Raw genomic sequence first — 12565 nt, 5'->3', positions numbered from 1 at the left:
TCTAATTAATAAAATAAGCACTCTATTGCAACTTCCCGGCAACGGCGCCAAAAATTGATGGAGTGCAGAAGCTGGTGAATTAAAAATTTATTAAAATGGTTACATTGCAAGTATAGTTCTTAACTCACTGAAAATCTGCCTATCAATTTATAAATATGTCAGTAAAAGTTTAAATTAAAATTACTGGGAGTTTTAAGTCCCAGGTCGTCTCCCAACGAGTTGCAGAAAAATGTGCTGTTTTATTAATCAGATATTCCAAAAAGAGTTGAGCTAAGTAAATTGGAATTTAAATTGAGGAATTTTAAATAATAAAAATAAGAGGCCTTGACTGGGAATTGGTTGGTTAGAATCTCTATCATTGATGGTGTGATTGTAAGATTAATTTAAAATTAATAGTTGTTCTGTTTGGTTATCCCTTACTAGGTAAGAGAAAGTCAAACAAGTGGAAATGCCAGATCTGTTCACAAGTTGCAACCCACTTAGTTCAAAGGGATTGGCGTCGGTGACAGGATAGCAATCCCACATTTAACCCAATTACAAATTTTTCTTTCAATCCTTCCAACTCAAGAGTTTCTTTTAATCAACTCCCCATCAAGTAATGAAACTACTCACGCATTGTAAATAAAGAATCCATGGCACATGAAAGGGAATTAAAAGAAGACATGATTATTGGAATGGAATTTAAATTAAAAAGAAATAATCCTTGCATTAATTAACCATAAAAATATCTGAATGACAAAATTGAACATAACAAAGAACATGGAAGAATAAAACCAAGTTAAGAGAACAAACTAGAGTGATGAAGTCTTGATGAGGAAAATAACTCTTCTCAATGTTCTAATGCTAAGATCAATTGAAAATTAAAATTCTTAAAACTAGAGAGAAAAAAACCTAAGAGAGTCAAAAACTAGATCTAAACTACTTAAGGAATGTTTTCTCTGTTGTTTCTGCATATTCTCTGACTCTGGTCTGCTGTTCCGGGCCGGAAACTGGGCCGAAATAGGGTCCAAAATCGCTGGTTTTAGATTCTGCAGTTTATGCAGATCGCGCATGTCACGCGATCGCGTCGTCTATGCGGACGCGTCGCTGGCACTTTTCCTCTTCACGCGTTCGCGTCGTCCACGCTACCGCATTGCTTGTGCTTTCCAATCCGCGCGGCCGCGTAAGCCATGCGGTTGCGTCACTGCGATTTGCGCTCCTTCGCGCGGTCGCGTGAGCCATGCGACCACGTCACTTTTCGCTGGTTATCTCCTCAAACTATTGTGTTCCTTCCATTTTTGCTAGCTTCCTCTCCAATCTCCATCTCATTCATGCCCTATAAAGCCTGAAATGTTTGACACACAGATTACGGCATTGAATGGAATAAAAGAGAATTAAAATTAAATAACTAATGTCTCTGGGAAGCAATTTTCAAACATGTAATAAATTCAGGAAGGAAATCTAAATGCATGCTGAATTGATGAATAAGTGGGTAAGGATCACGACAAAACCACACAATTAAACACAATATAAACTATAAAATAGTGGTTTATCAATGATCCACAGCCTTCTTTGAATCATAGGAAAGACCTTCATAGAAGATGTGAAGTTGAACCCACTCATTAAACATCTCTGGTGGGCATCTCCTTGTTAGGTCCTTGAACCTTTCTTAAGCTTCATAAAGTGTCTCCCCATCTTTCTGTCTGAACGTCTGCACTTCAATTCTCAGTCTATTGATCCTTTGAGGGGGGTAAAACCTTGCCAAAAACTTGTTCACTACCTCTTCCCAATTGGTCATGCTCTCCTTTGGAAAGGATTCAAGCCACTTGGATGCCTTGTCCCTTAGTGAAAAGGGGAACAAGAGCAAGCTATAGACATTGGGGTGGACTCCATTGGACATCACCGTGTCACAAATCCTCAAGAAGGTGGTCAAGTGTTGGTTAGGGTCTTCTTTAGCACCTCCTCCAAATGAACAATTATTTTGCACCAAAGTGATGAGATGGGGTTTTAGCTCGAAATTGTTGGAATGTATGGTGGGTTTCTGAATGCTGCTCCCACAGTTTCTAGGATTAGGGTTGATATAGGATCCTAAGACCCTCCTTTCATGCCCAGCACGGTTGGCATAGCCTTGATTATGAGCCTCCTCTTCATGGTTGTTCTCCAAAAATCTCTTCCATGTTGTGTTCAAAATACTCTTCCTCTGCTTCCTCAACACCAATAATCCTTTTTCCTCTTGTTTTCCTTCGTCGTCTCCAAAGGGTTCTTTTAGGTTCTAAATCAAAGGATGTTGAACCTCCTTCTCTTCTCCCTGTCATACAACAAACAGATTGCACAACAGGAGGTATAGTGAAGATTATTCTTGTTAGAGTAATAGTTAGTGTGAGTGATGCAATTTATCAAACAGTTAGTGGGTTAGTGAGCTGAATTATGATCAACTAAGAAAAAGAGAACAGAAAATAGAGAGGGTATAAGGGGTGAGGAAGAAATTAAAAACTAACTAAGGTAAATTGACTGAACAAAAAGAAACGAATAACGAAATAAAAAAATGCTCAATCTAGTGATCTTCTAACTTAATCATTGTTGATTCAAAATCAATCCCCAGCAACGGCGCCATAAACTTGATGCATGAAAACTTGTCTCTCAACAAATTTCCCTTCGGCAAGTATACCGAATTGTCGTCAAGTAAAACTCACAATAGAGTGAGGTCGAATCCCATAGGGATTGATTGGTCAAGCAACTTTAGTTAGAAGAATATGCTAGTTAAGCTAAACAGAATTGAGATTGGGATGCAGGAATTTAAATGACTAGAAAGTAAATAACAGAAATTAAAGTGCAGAATCTTAAATGGGGAGTTGGGATAATGAGCAGGAAATTAAATGGCAGAAAGTAAATAGAATGGGTAAGATCAGAAATGGGGAGATCATTGGGTTTAGAAGATATTGCATTCTCTGGATCAAGTTCATTCTCATCTCTTCCTAAATCAATGCATTCATTAATCTCCTTGGCAATCTTAAGTGATTGGATCCCAATTCCTTGGCAATCCAATCTCTCTAAGCTTGAACAATTGCCTAATTCATTGATTTAATTGCTCATGGGAAGAGATGAAAGTGTGGTCACTGATTATACCACATGTATTTCCAAATCAAATTGTTGGGAGGATTAAATGTCACAATATCCATCCAAACCCCAATTTGGTCCAATATGAGAAAGCATTTCTAGCATGATTTCCTCATCCCTTTTCCAAGGTTCAAAGGAGATCCATTATGGAGAGTTTCTTTTCCAAGACAACTAACCAATTGAATTAAGATCGAAATCTTTCTAGTAAGATCAAGAGAAAAGAAAGAAGAAGAAGAATAAGAACTATAATTGATCCATCAAATTACAACAGAGCTCCCTAACTAAATGAAAGGGGTTTAGTTGTTCATAGCTCTAGGAATCAAAAATGGCAGAAAAGAAGAATCCATGCTAGAAGTACAGAAAAGTAAATATGCAGAAAGTAGTTCCCAAAAGTGCTAAGCTCCTCTCTAGTTCAAAACTACTCCTCTTTATACTACTCCTCATGATCTTCTAATGAGTTCTTCAAGTCTTGGATGTGGGCTCTGGACCTTGAGTTGAAGCAATTCTCATCTTTAGTGGGCCCAGCTTACAGAGAAATAAGAATTCGGCTTGGGCATTTAGTGAGATTAACGTTGGGTAATATTTTGAGTGCGAGAACGTTAGTGACATTCACTTTTCCACTAACGTTCCACCCTTATATACCCACGTTAATTCCAACGTTAGAAATCTTAATGTGACTTCTAACGTTCTTACTCAATCCTTGGCCAACGTTAATGGGACTCACTTTTCCTATTAACGTTGGCTTGTGCCCCTTTTTGCAAACGTTAATGGGAATCACCTTTCCCATTAACGTTGCTTGCCTCTTGCCCCTACGTTAGATCTCACATTAGCTTGGCTAACATAGCTCTTAACGTGGGTCTCTATCACCTTCGAGAGCGTTAGTGACATTCACCTTTGTCACTAACACTCCTATTGCCTTAAGTATCTACGTTAGAACCCACGTTAACTAAGTTAACGTGGCTCTTTAAGTGTCACTAACGTTGGTTCTTTGAGTTCAACTCCACGTTAACTCTCACGTTAACAATCTTAACGTGAGAGTTAATATAGGGAATGCTAATGATCCAACGTTAGTGACAAAAGTGAGTGTCACTAACGTTGGCATTGTTGATCCTCTTCCACGTAAGCTATGAATGGCTTCACAGGCGTTATTGGTGATCACTTTTCTCATTAACGTTGCAAGCTCTTTGCCATCCCACGTTAGTAGTCACGTTAACTAAGTTAACGTGAATGCTAACATGGTTCTTCCATGCTTCATTTGTCCTGAAATCAAGCAAGTAAAGTGCATCAAAGCTCTAGCCAAAGTCATGAGATTATGCATCATCAAATTCTCATGCAATTCTGGCAAAAATCTCACGAAATCATGCAAAATTCACAATAGTTGCTTGAATGAAGGTGTAAGTGTATTTTCACCCAAAACTTGCCTTATTCACTAGGAAAATGCATGAAACTACCCTAAAACAGTAAAGAAAAGGTCAGTGAAACTGGCCTATATGCCCTGTAATCAGTGGTCACGTTAAGACCACTATAGTGAAAGTTAACGTAGAGCTGAGATTGATGAGCCAACATTAGTGACACTCACCTTTGTGACTAACGTTGGAAGATGGCATTACTACCACGTTAGTGGCCACGTTAACTTAGTTAACATGAGCTCTAACATGGAGAGTAGGGGCACTTTGAGCGCTAGTGACAAAGGTAAGTGTCACTAACGGTCTTAAAGGTGAGGCCTAACCACGTTAAGAGCCACGTTAGTGTACTAACGTGAACTCTAACATGGGGACAAAGGGCATAAGGCAACGTTAATGGGAAAGGTGAATCCCGATAACGCTTGCGAAGGGTTATAAGCTTGGGAAAGGTGAATCCCAATAACGCTAGCAAAGATTTACAAGGCAATGTTAGTGGTCACGTTAGTGCCACTAACATTGGAGTTAACATAGGCTATATGGGGTTGGAACGTTAGTGAAAATTGTGATTGCCACTAACGTTCTCGAACCCACAATATCACTTAACATTAACTTCACTAACGCCCATGCCTAATTCATACTTCTCTGCAAGCTTGGCCCACTAAAGATTGGAACAGCTTCAACTCAAGATCCAAAGCCCACATCCAAGACTTGAAGAACTCACTAGAAGATCAAGAGGAGTATTATATATAGGAGTAATTTTGAATTATAGAGGAGCTTGGCACTTTGGAGAACAACTCTCTATATATTTAAATTTCTGCACTTTTAGCTGGGATGTATTATTTTCTACCATTTTTCATTTCTAGAGCTATGAACAACTAAACCCCTTTCAATGGGTTAGGGAGTTCTGTTGTAATTTGATGGATCAATTATAGTTTTCATTCTCTTCTTCTTTCTTCTTTTTTGATTTACTAGAAAGCTTTTGATCTTTATTCAATTGGTTAGTTGTCTTGGAAAAGAAACTCTCCATAATTGAATCTCCTATGAGCCTTGGAAAAGGGATGAGGAGATCATGCTAGAAATGCTTTCTCATGTTAGACCAAATTGGGGTCTGGGCGGATATAGTGACATGTAATCCTCTTAACACTTTGATTTGGAAATACATGTGGTATAATCAGTGACCATACTTCATCTCTTCTCATGAGCAATTAAGTCAAGGAATTGGGCAATTGTTCAAACATAGAAAGATTGGATTACCAAGGAATTGGAATCTAATCACCTAAGATTGCCAAGGAGACCAATAGATGCATTGATTGAGGAAGAGATGAAAATGAACTTGATCCAGAGAATACAACATCTCCAGAGCCCAATGAATTCCCTATTTCTGATCTTACCCATTCTCTTTATTTTCTGTCATTTATTTTCATGCTCATTACCCCAAATCCCCATTTAAGATTTTGCACTTTATTTTCTGCTATTTACTTTTCTGCCATTTAATTTTCTGCAATTCTCAAATTACACTCTGTTTAGCTCAACTAGCATACTCTTCCAACTAAAGTTGCTTGACCAATCAATCCCTGTGGGATTCGACCTCACTCTATTGTGAGTTTTTACTTGACGACAAATTCGGTATACTTGCCGAAGGAAAATTTGTTGAGAGACAAGTTTTCACGCATCAAGTTTATGGCGCCGTTGCCGGGGATTGATTTTGTATCAACAATGATTATGTTGGAAGCTCACTAGATTGGGCATTTTTCCCTTGTTTGTTTACTTTATTCAGTCATTCATTTTCACTTTATTTAACTTCTTCCTCATCCTCTATACCCTCTCTATTTTTCTTTCTTTCTTTGTTATTATCTACAATTCTGCTTACTAACCCACTAACTGTTTGATAATTTGCATCACTCACACTAACAATCACTCTTAACAAGAACAACATCTTCATTTTATCTCTTGCTGCGTATGTTGTATGACAGGGAGAAGAAGGGGGACTTTAACTTCCTTCGATTCAGAACCTGAGAGAACCCTCTGGAGATTAAGGAAGGAAGCAAGAGGGAAAAGAGTTGTTGGTGCTGAGGAAGAGGAAGAGTACTTTGAACCCAACATCGAAGAGAACTTGGAAAACAATCATGAAGAAGAAGCTCACAACTATGCTAGAGAAGGCCCTGGAAATCATGCTGGGCAAGAAAGGAGAGTTCTAGGCTCCTACATCAATCCAAATCTAGGAAACTGTGGAAGTAGCATCCAGAAGCCCACCATACATGCCAACAACTTTGAACTAAAACCCCAGCTCATCACCCTTGTTCAGAACAACTGCTCATTTGGAGGAAGTGCTCAAGAAGACCCCAATCAACATCTAACCACCTTCTTGCAAATTTGTGACACTGTAAAGTCTAATGGAGTCCACCCAGATGTCTATAGGCTGCTGTTGTTCCCTTTTTCACTCAAGGACAAGGCATCCAAGTGGCTCAAACCCTTTCCAAGTGAGAGCTTGACAAATTGGGAAGATGTGGTGAACAAATTTTAGGAAAGATTCTACCCTCCTCAAAGATTAACAGGCTGAGAGCTGAGGTACAGACTTTCAAGAAACAAGATGGTGAGACTCTCTATGAGGCATGGGAGAGGTTCAAGGACTTAACAAGAAGATGCCCACTAGATATGTTCAATGAATGGGTTTAACTTCACATTTTCTATAAAGGTCTTTCCTATGAGTCAAAGAAGGCTGTAGATCATTCATCAGGGGGCTCTCTAAACAAGAAGAAAACCATTGAAGAAGCCATAGATGTCATTGAAACAGTAGTTGAGAATGACTACTTCTATGCCTCTGAAAGAAGTAACACTCGAGGAGTAATGGAGCTGAACCACATGGATGCATTGCTAGCTCAAAATAAGATGATCACCAAGCAGATAGCAGATCTCACCAAGAAGGTGGAGGAAAACCAAGTTGCAGCAGTCATCACTTCATCACCAACTCAAGAAGGAGTGAATATAGGAGAAGAAGGTGACTGGGAACAAGCCAACTATGTTGAAAACTCACCTAGACGAATCCATGACCCATACTCCAAAACCTACAACTCTGGATGGAGAAATCACCCCAACTTTGGTTGGAGAAATCAACAAGACCAAGTTCAAGACCAGAGATGCCACAACCTCAACTCCAACAACAATGCAACTCACCAACATACCTCACAGAGACCCTATCAACAACCACCTAACCACCCTTCTCAACTACCTAATCTCAAACCACCATCACTAACAGAGGATAGACTTTCAATGATTGAGGCTCTACTTGAAGATATATGTAGAGAAATTCAAGATAGTAAAGCTTTCCGGGAAGAAGTACAATCCAACATGCAGAATCAAGATGTTGCCATCAAGAAACTTGAAACACATATTGAGTTCTTATTCTAGCAAACCTCTGGACACAATAATTGCAGCAACATTAACTCAGCACCAAGGTAGGAATGTCAAGCCATCACCCTCAGAAATAAGAAGAAATTGAAGGAGATCCACAAGAAACCACTAGAGAAGAATTTGGATGAAGAAGACAAGGGACAAGAGGGAGCTCGAATCTCCATCGCTAAGTCACACCAAGAAGGAAAAAGCGCTCGAACCATGCCTTTCAAAAGCTCCATATCCCCAGCAGCTGCAATTAAAAAAGAGGGGAAAGGATAACCAATTCTCAAGATTCTTGGAAATCTTCAAGAAACTACAAATAAACATAACCTTTGGTGAAGCAATAGAGCCAATGCCACTCTATGCCAAGTTCTTGAAGGAATTTATGACCAAGAAGAGAAGCTGGAAGAACAATGAGACTGTGGTACCCTCCGAAGAATGTAGTGCCATTATCCAACATAAATTACCCCGGAAATTAAAGGATCTTGGGAGCTTCCAAATCCCTTGTATCATAGGGGAAATCACAGTGGAAAAGGCTCTGTGTGATCTAGGAGCCAGCATAAATCTAATGTCCTTAGCAATGATGAAAAAAATTAAGATAGAGGAAGCCAAACCAACAAGAATGGCCCTGCAACTAGTAGACAAATCATTCAAGTTTCCCCATGGAATAGTAGAAAACTTGTTGGTGAAGGTGGGAAACTTCATCTTTCCAGCAGATTTTGTAGTATTAGACATGGAGGAAGGAGCTAAGACTTTCATCATCCTGGGAAGGCCATTCTTGGCCACTGCTGGAGCCATTATTTATGTCCAAAAGGGTGAACTTGTCCTTAGATTTCATAAGGAGAAAATAATATTCAATGTGTTTAAGGCCATGAGTTACCCACACAACTCATTGGGAGAATGTATGAGGTTGAATTCGGTGGAGGCTTTGGTGAAAGAAACTCTTGAAGAAGAACTTAAAGCATTAACAGAAGAAGAATTAACATCAAGCGAAGAGGCTACAGCCACTGAAATGCATGTTCAAGGCACACTAGAAGAAAAGGATGAAAGAAAAGAAGTACCCAAACTTGAGCTGAAGACACTGCCACCCACTCTCAAGTACGCATACTTGGGAGAAAATAGAAGTTATCCTGTGATCATAAACTCAGCCCTAAGCCAAGAACAAGAGGAAAGGTTGCTTCAAGTCTTACAAAAACATAGGGATGCCATTGGATGGACACTTGCTGACTTGAAGGGAATCAGCTCAGCCATATGCATGCATAAGATACTTTTGGAGGTGGAAGTCAAACCTTCCATTCAGCCCCAAGAAGGATAAATCCAGCTATGAAGGAAGTAGTACAGAAAGAAGTCATAAAGTTGTGGCAGGGAGGAGTAATCTATCCAATATCAGATAGCCCATGGGTCAGCCCAGTTCAAGTGGTTCCCAAGAAAGGAGGAATCACTGTGGTGCCCAATGAAAGAAATGAGCTAATCCCTACAAGAACCGTCATAGGATGGAGGTTGTGTATTGACTACAGAAAGGTCAATGAAGCCACAAGAAAAGATCATTTCCCACTCCCTTCATGGATCAGATGCTGGAAAGACTTGCAGGACATGCATACTATTATTTTTTAGATGGTTATTCAGGATATAACCAAATAGTGGTTGATCCAAGAGTCCAAGAGAAAATATTATTCACCTGCCCCTATGGAGTGTTTGCCTACAGGCGCATGCCATTTGGGCTATGTAATGCACCTGCAACTTTTCAACGCTGCATGCTTTCCATCTTTTCAGATATGATAGAGAAGTTCATTGAAGTTTTCATGGATGACTTCTCAGTATTCGGAGATTCCTTTCCTAATTGCCTAAACCATCTTGCCTTGGTATTAAAAAGATGTCAAGAGACCAACTTAGTCTTGAATTGGGAAAAATGTCACTTCATGGTGACAAATGGAATAGTCCTTGGCCATAAAGTCTCTAACCAAGGCATTGAGGTAGACAGAGCTAAGGTAGAGCTAATTGAAAAATGACCTCCACTAAGTGACGTCAAGGTAATTAGGAGCTTTCTGGGACATGCTGATTTTTATAGAAGGTTTATTAAAGATTTTTCAAAGATAGCCAAGCCCTTAAGCAACCTCCTAATGTCTGATACACCATTTATCTTTGATTAGAAATGTATGCTAGCATTTGAAAACTTGAAAAAGAAGCTATCCTCTGCCCCTATCATCACCCCACCTGATTGGAATCTACCATTTGAATTGATGTGTGATGCATCTGATTTCGTAGTTGGGGCAGTGTTAGGACAGAGAAAAGAGAATTTGGTGCATGTCATATACTATGCCAGCAAGGTCCTCAATGATGCTCAACAGAATTATACCACCACCGAAAAGGAGTTGCTGGCAATAGTTTTTGCATTTGACAAATTTAGATCATACCTTATTGGCTCTAAAGTTATTATTTTCACTGATCACACAGCACTCAAATATCTATTTGCCAAACAGGAATCAAAACCAAGACTAATTAGATGGATCTTATTATTGCAGGAATTCAACATCGAGATTAGAGACAAAAAGGGTGTGGAGAACAAGGTAGCAGATCATCTATCCAGAATCCCTTGTGAGAAGGATGATAACCATGATACAAGTGTAAATGAGTCTTTCCCAGATGAACAGTTAATAATGGTTCACAAAGCACCCTGGTTTGCAGATATTGCCAATTTTAAAGCAGCCGGTGACTTACCCCCTGGAATCAACAAATATCAAAGAAGAAAACTCATCAATGATGCTAAGTATTTCATTTGGGATGAACCCTATCTCTTCAAGAAATGCTCAGATGGAATCCTTAGGAGGTGCATCTCAGAAGAAGAAGGACGAGAGGTCCTGTGGAGTTGACATAGTGCTAGCTATAGAGGTCATTTTGGAGGAGAAAGAACTGCCGCAAAGGTACTGTAATGTGGGTTCTTCTGGCCCACTATCTTCAAGGATGCTAAGGAATTGGTGAGAAGCTACAATAAGTGCCAAAGGGCTGGCAATCTGCCCAAGAGAAATGAGATGCCACAGCAATACATTCTAGAGCTTGAACTGTTCGATGTATGGGGGATCGACTTCATGGGACCATTTCCACCCTTATATTCGAACAAGTATATCTTGGTGGTAGTAGACTATGTATCTAAGTGGGTGGAGGCCGTGGCAACCCCAACCAATGACAACAAGGTAGTCATAAACTTTCTTCGAAGGAATATCTTCACTAGATTTTGAGTCCCACGAGCCCTCATCAGTGATGGAGGGAGCTATTTCTCCAATAGACCATTGGAAACCCTACTCCTAAGATATGGGGTGAAGCATAAGGTTGCCACACCTTATCATCCCCAAACAAGTGGACAAACAGAGATATCTAACCGAGAGTTTAAAAGGATCTTGGAAAAGACTGTGGGGATATCAAGAAAGGACTGGGCAAAGAAGCTAGATGATGCTCTTTGGGCATACAGGACAGCCATCAAAACACCAATTGGGATGTCCCCATATCAACTGGTATACGGTAATGCCTGTCACTTGCCATTATAGCTAGAGCACAAGGCCTCCTGGGCTCTTAAAACACTGAACCTAGACAGCACCGCTGCTGGTGAAAAGAGGGTTTTGCAGCTTCAAGAAATGGAAGAGTTTAGGTCTCAAGCCTATGAAAATACCAAGATTTATAACGAAAAAGCAAAAAGGAGACATGATCTTAACCTGGCACCAAGAAGTTTCGAAGAAGGGCAATATGTGCTTCTTTACAACTCCAGACTGAAACTCTTTCCTGGAAAACTCAACTCAAGATGGTCAGGGCCCTTTCTAGTCACAAAAGTCTCACCTTATGGACACATAGAAATCATGGAAGAAGGCTCAAAGAGGAGATTCACTGTGAATGGACAAAGACTTAAACACTATTTGGGCAGCATGGGGGAAACCCCCAAACAGAAGTATAACCTCAACTAAGGAAAGAACCGTCGAGCTAGCGACGCTAAAAAAAGTGCTTTGTTGGGAGGCAACCCAACCTGAGGTAATTCTCTTTTCATGAGTCTTTCAATAAAAATTTCAAGTTGAATTCTCTGTAGTGTGAGGAGCTAAGTTTGGTGTTACACACCAGAAACAATTCAAGGGTGAATATAGGACTCTAAGTTTGGTGTTCCACCAAAAGCTCCAGCTAAAGAGTGCATTACAACCCTTTGATGCCAGGGCATTTTGGCCAGTTTCACTGACCTTTTCTTTACTGTTTTTAGGTAATTTCATGCATTTTCTTAGGAAATAAGTTAGTTTTGGGCAAATATTCACTCAGACCTTGATTCAAGCATACATTGTGCATTTTACATTATTTCATGAGGATTTTGCATGATTTTAATGACAAAATTGTATATTGCATTATCCATGACTTGGACTAGAACTTTGATGCACTCTATTGCTTGATTTCAGGACCAAAGGAAGCAAGGAATGGGAGGTAACTTGCAAAGTTAAGGAGAAAAGTAATTGCCAAAAACACTCTCAAAAGCCATAAATGCCCACGTTAAAGAGTCACGTTAACTAAGCTAATGTAAACTCTAACGTGGAGAAGAGAAGTTGAGCCAACATTAGTGACACTTAACATTGTCACTAACGTTGGCAATTGCTCATAAATGGCCACGTTAGAAGCCACGTTAACCTAGTTAACGTGGCCTCTAA

The 12565-nt window shown here is 39.7% G+C and overlaps 1 non-coding gene across 1 annotated transcript; it reads right to left on the bottom strand.

The window, feature by feature from the left end:
* Positions 1–7052: 7052 nt before the first annotated feature.
* On the bottom strand, positions 7053–7159 carry LOC127747086 (small nucleolar RNA R71). Its single transcript, XR_008008889.1, has one exon. It is a non-coding gene; the product is annotated as a small nucleolar RNA R71 (small nucleolar RNA).
* Between the last annotated feature and the right edge of the window lie 5406 nt (positions 7160–12565).

The sequence above is a fragment of the Arachis duranensis genome, chromosome 4, assembly GCF_000817695.3.
Source record: "Arachis duranensis cultivar V14167 chromosome 4, aradu.V14167.gnm2.J7QH, whole genome shotgun sequence".
Lineage (NCBI taxonomy): Eukaryota > Viridiplantae > Streptophyta > Magnoliopsida > Fabales > Fabaceae > Arachis > Arachis duranensis.
Note: the sequence above shows the minus strand (reverse complement) of the source record. Positions and strands in the feature narration are given on the sequence as shown.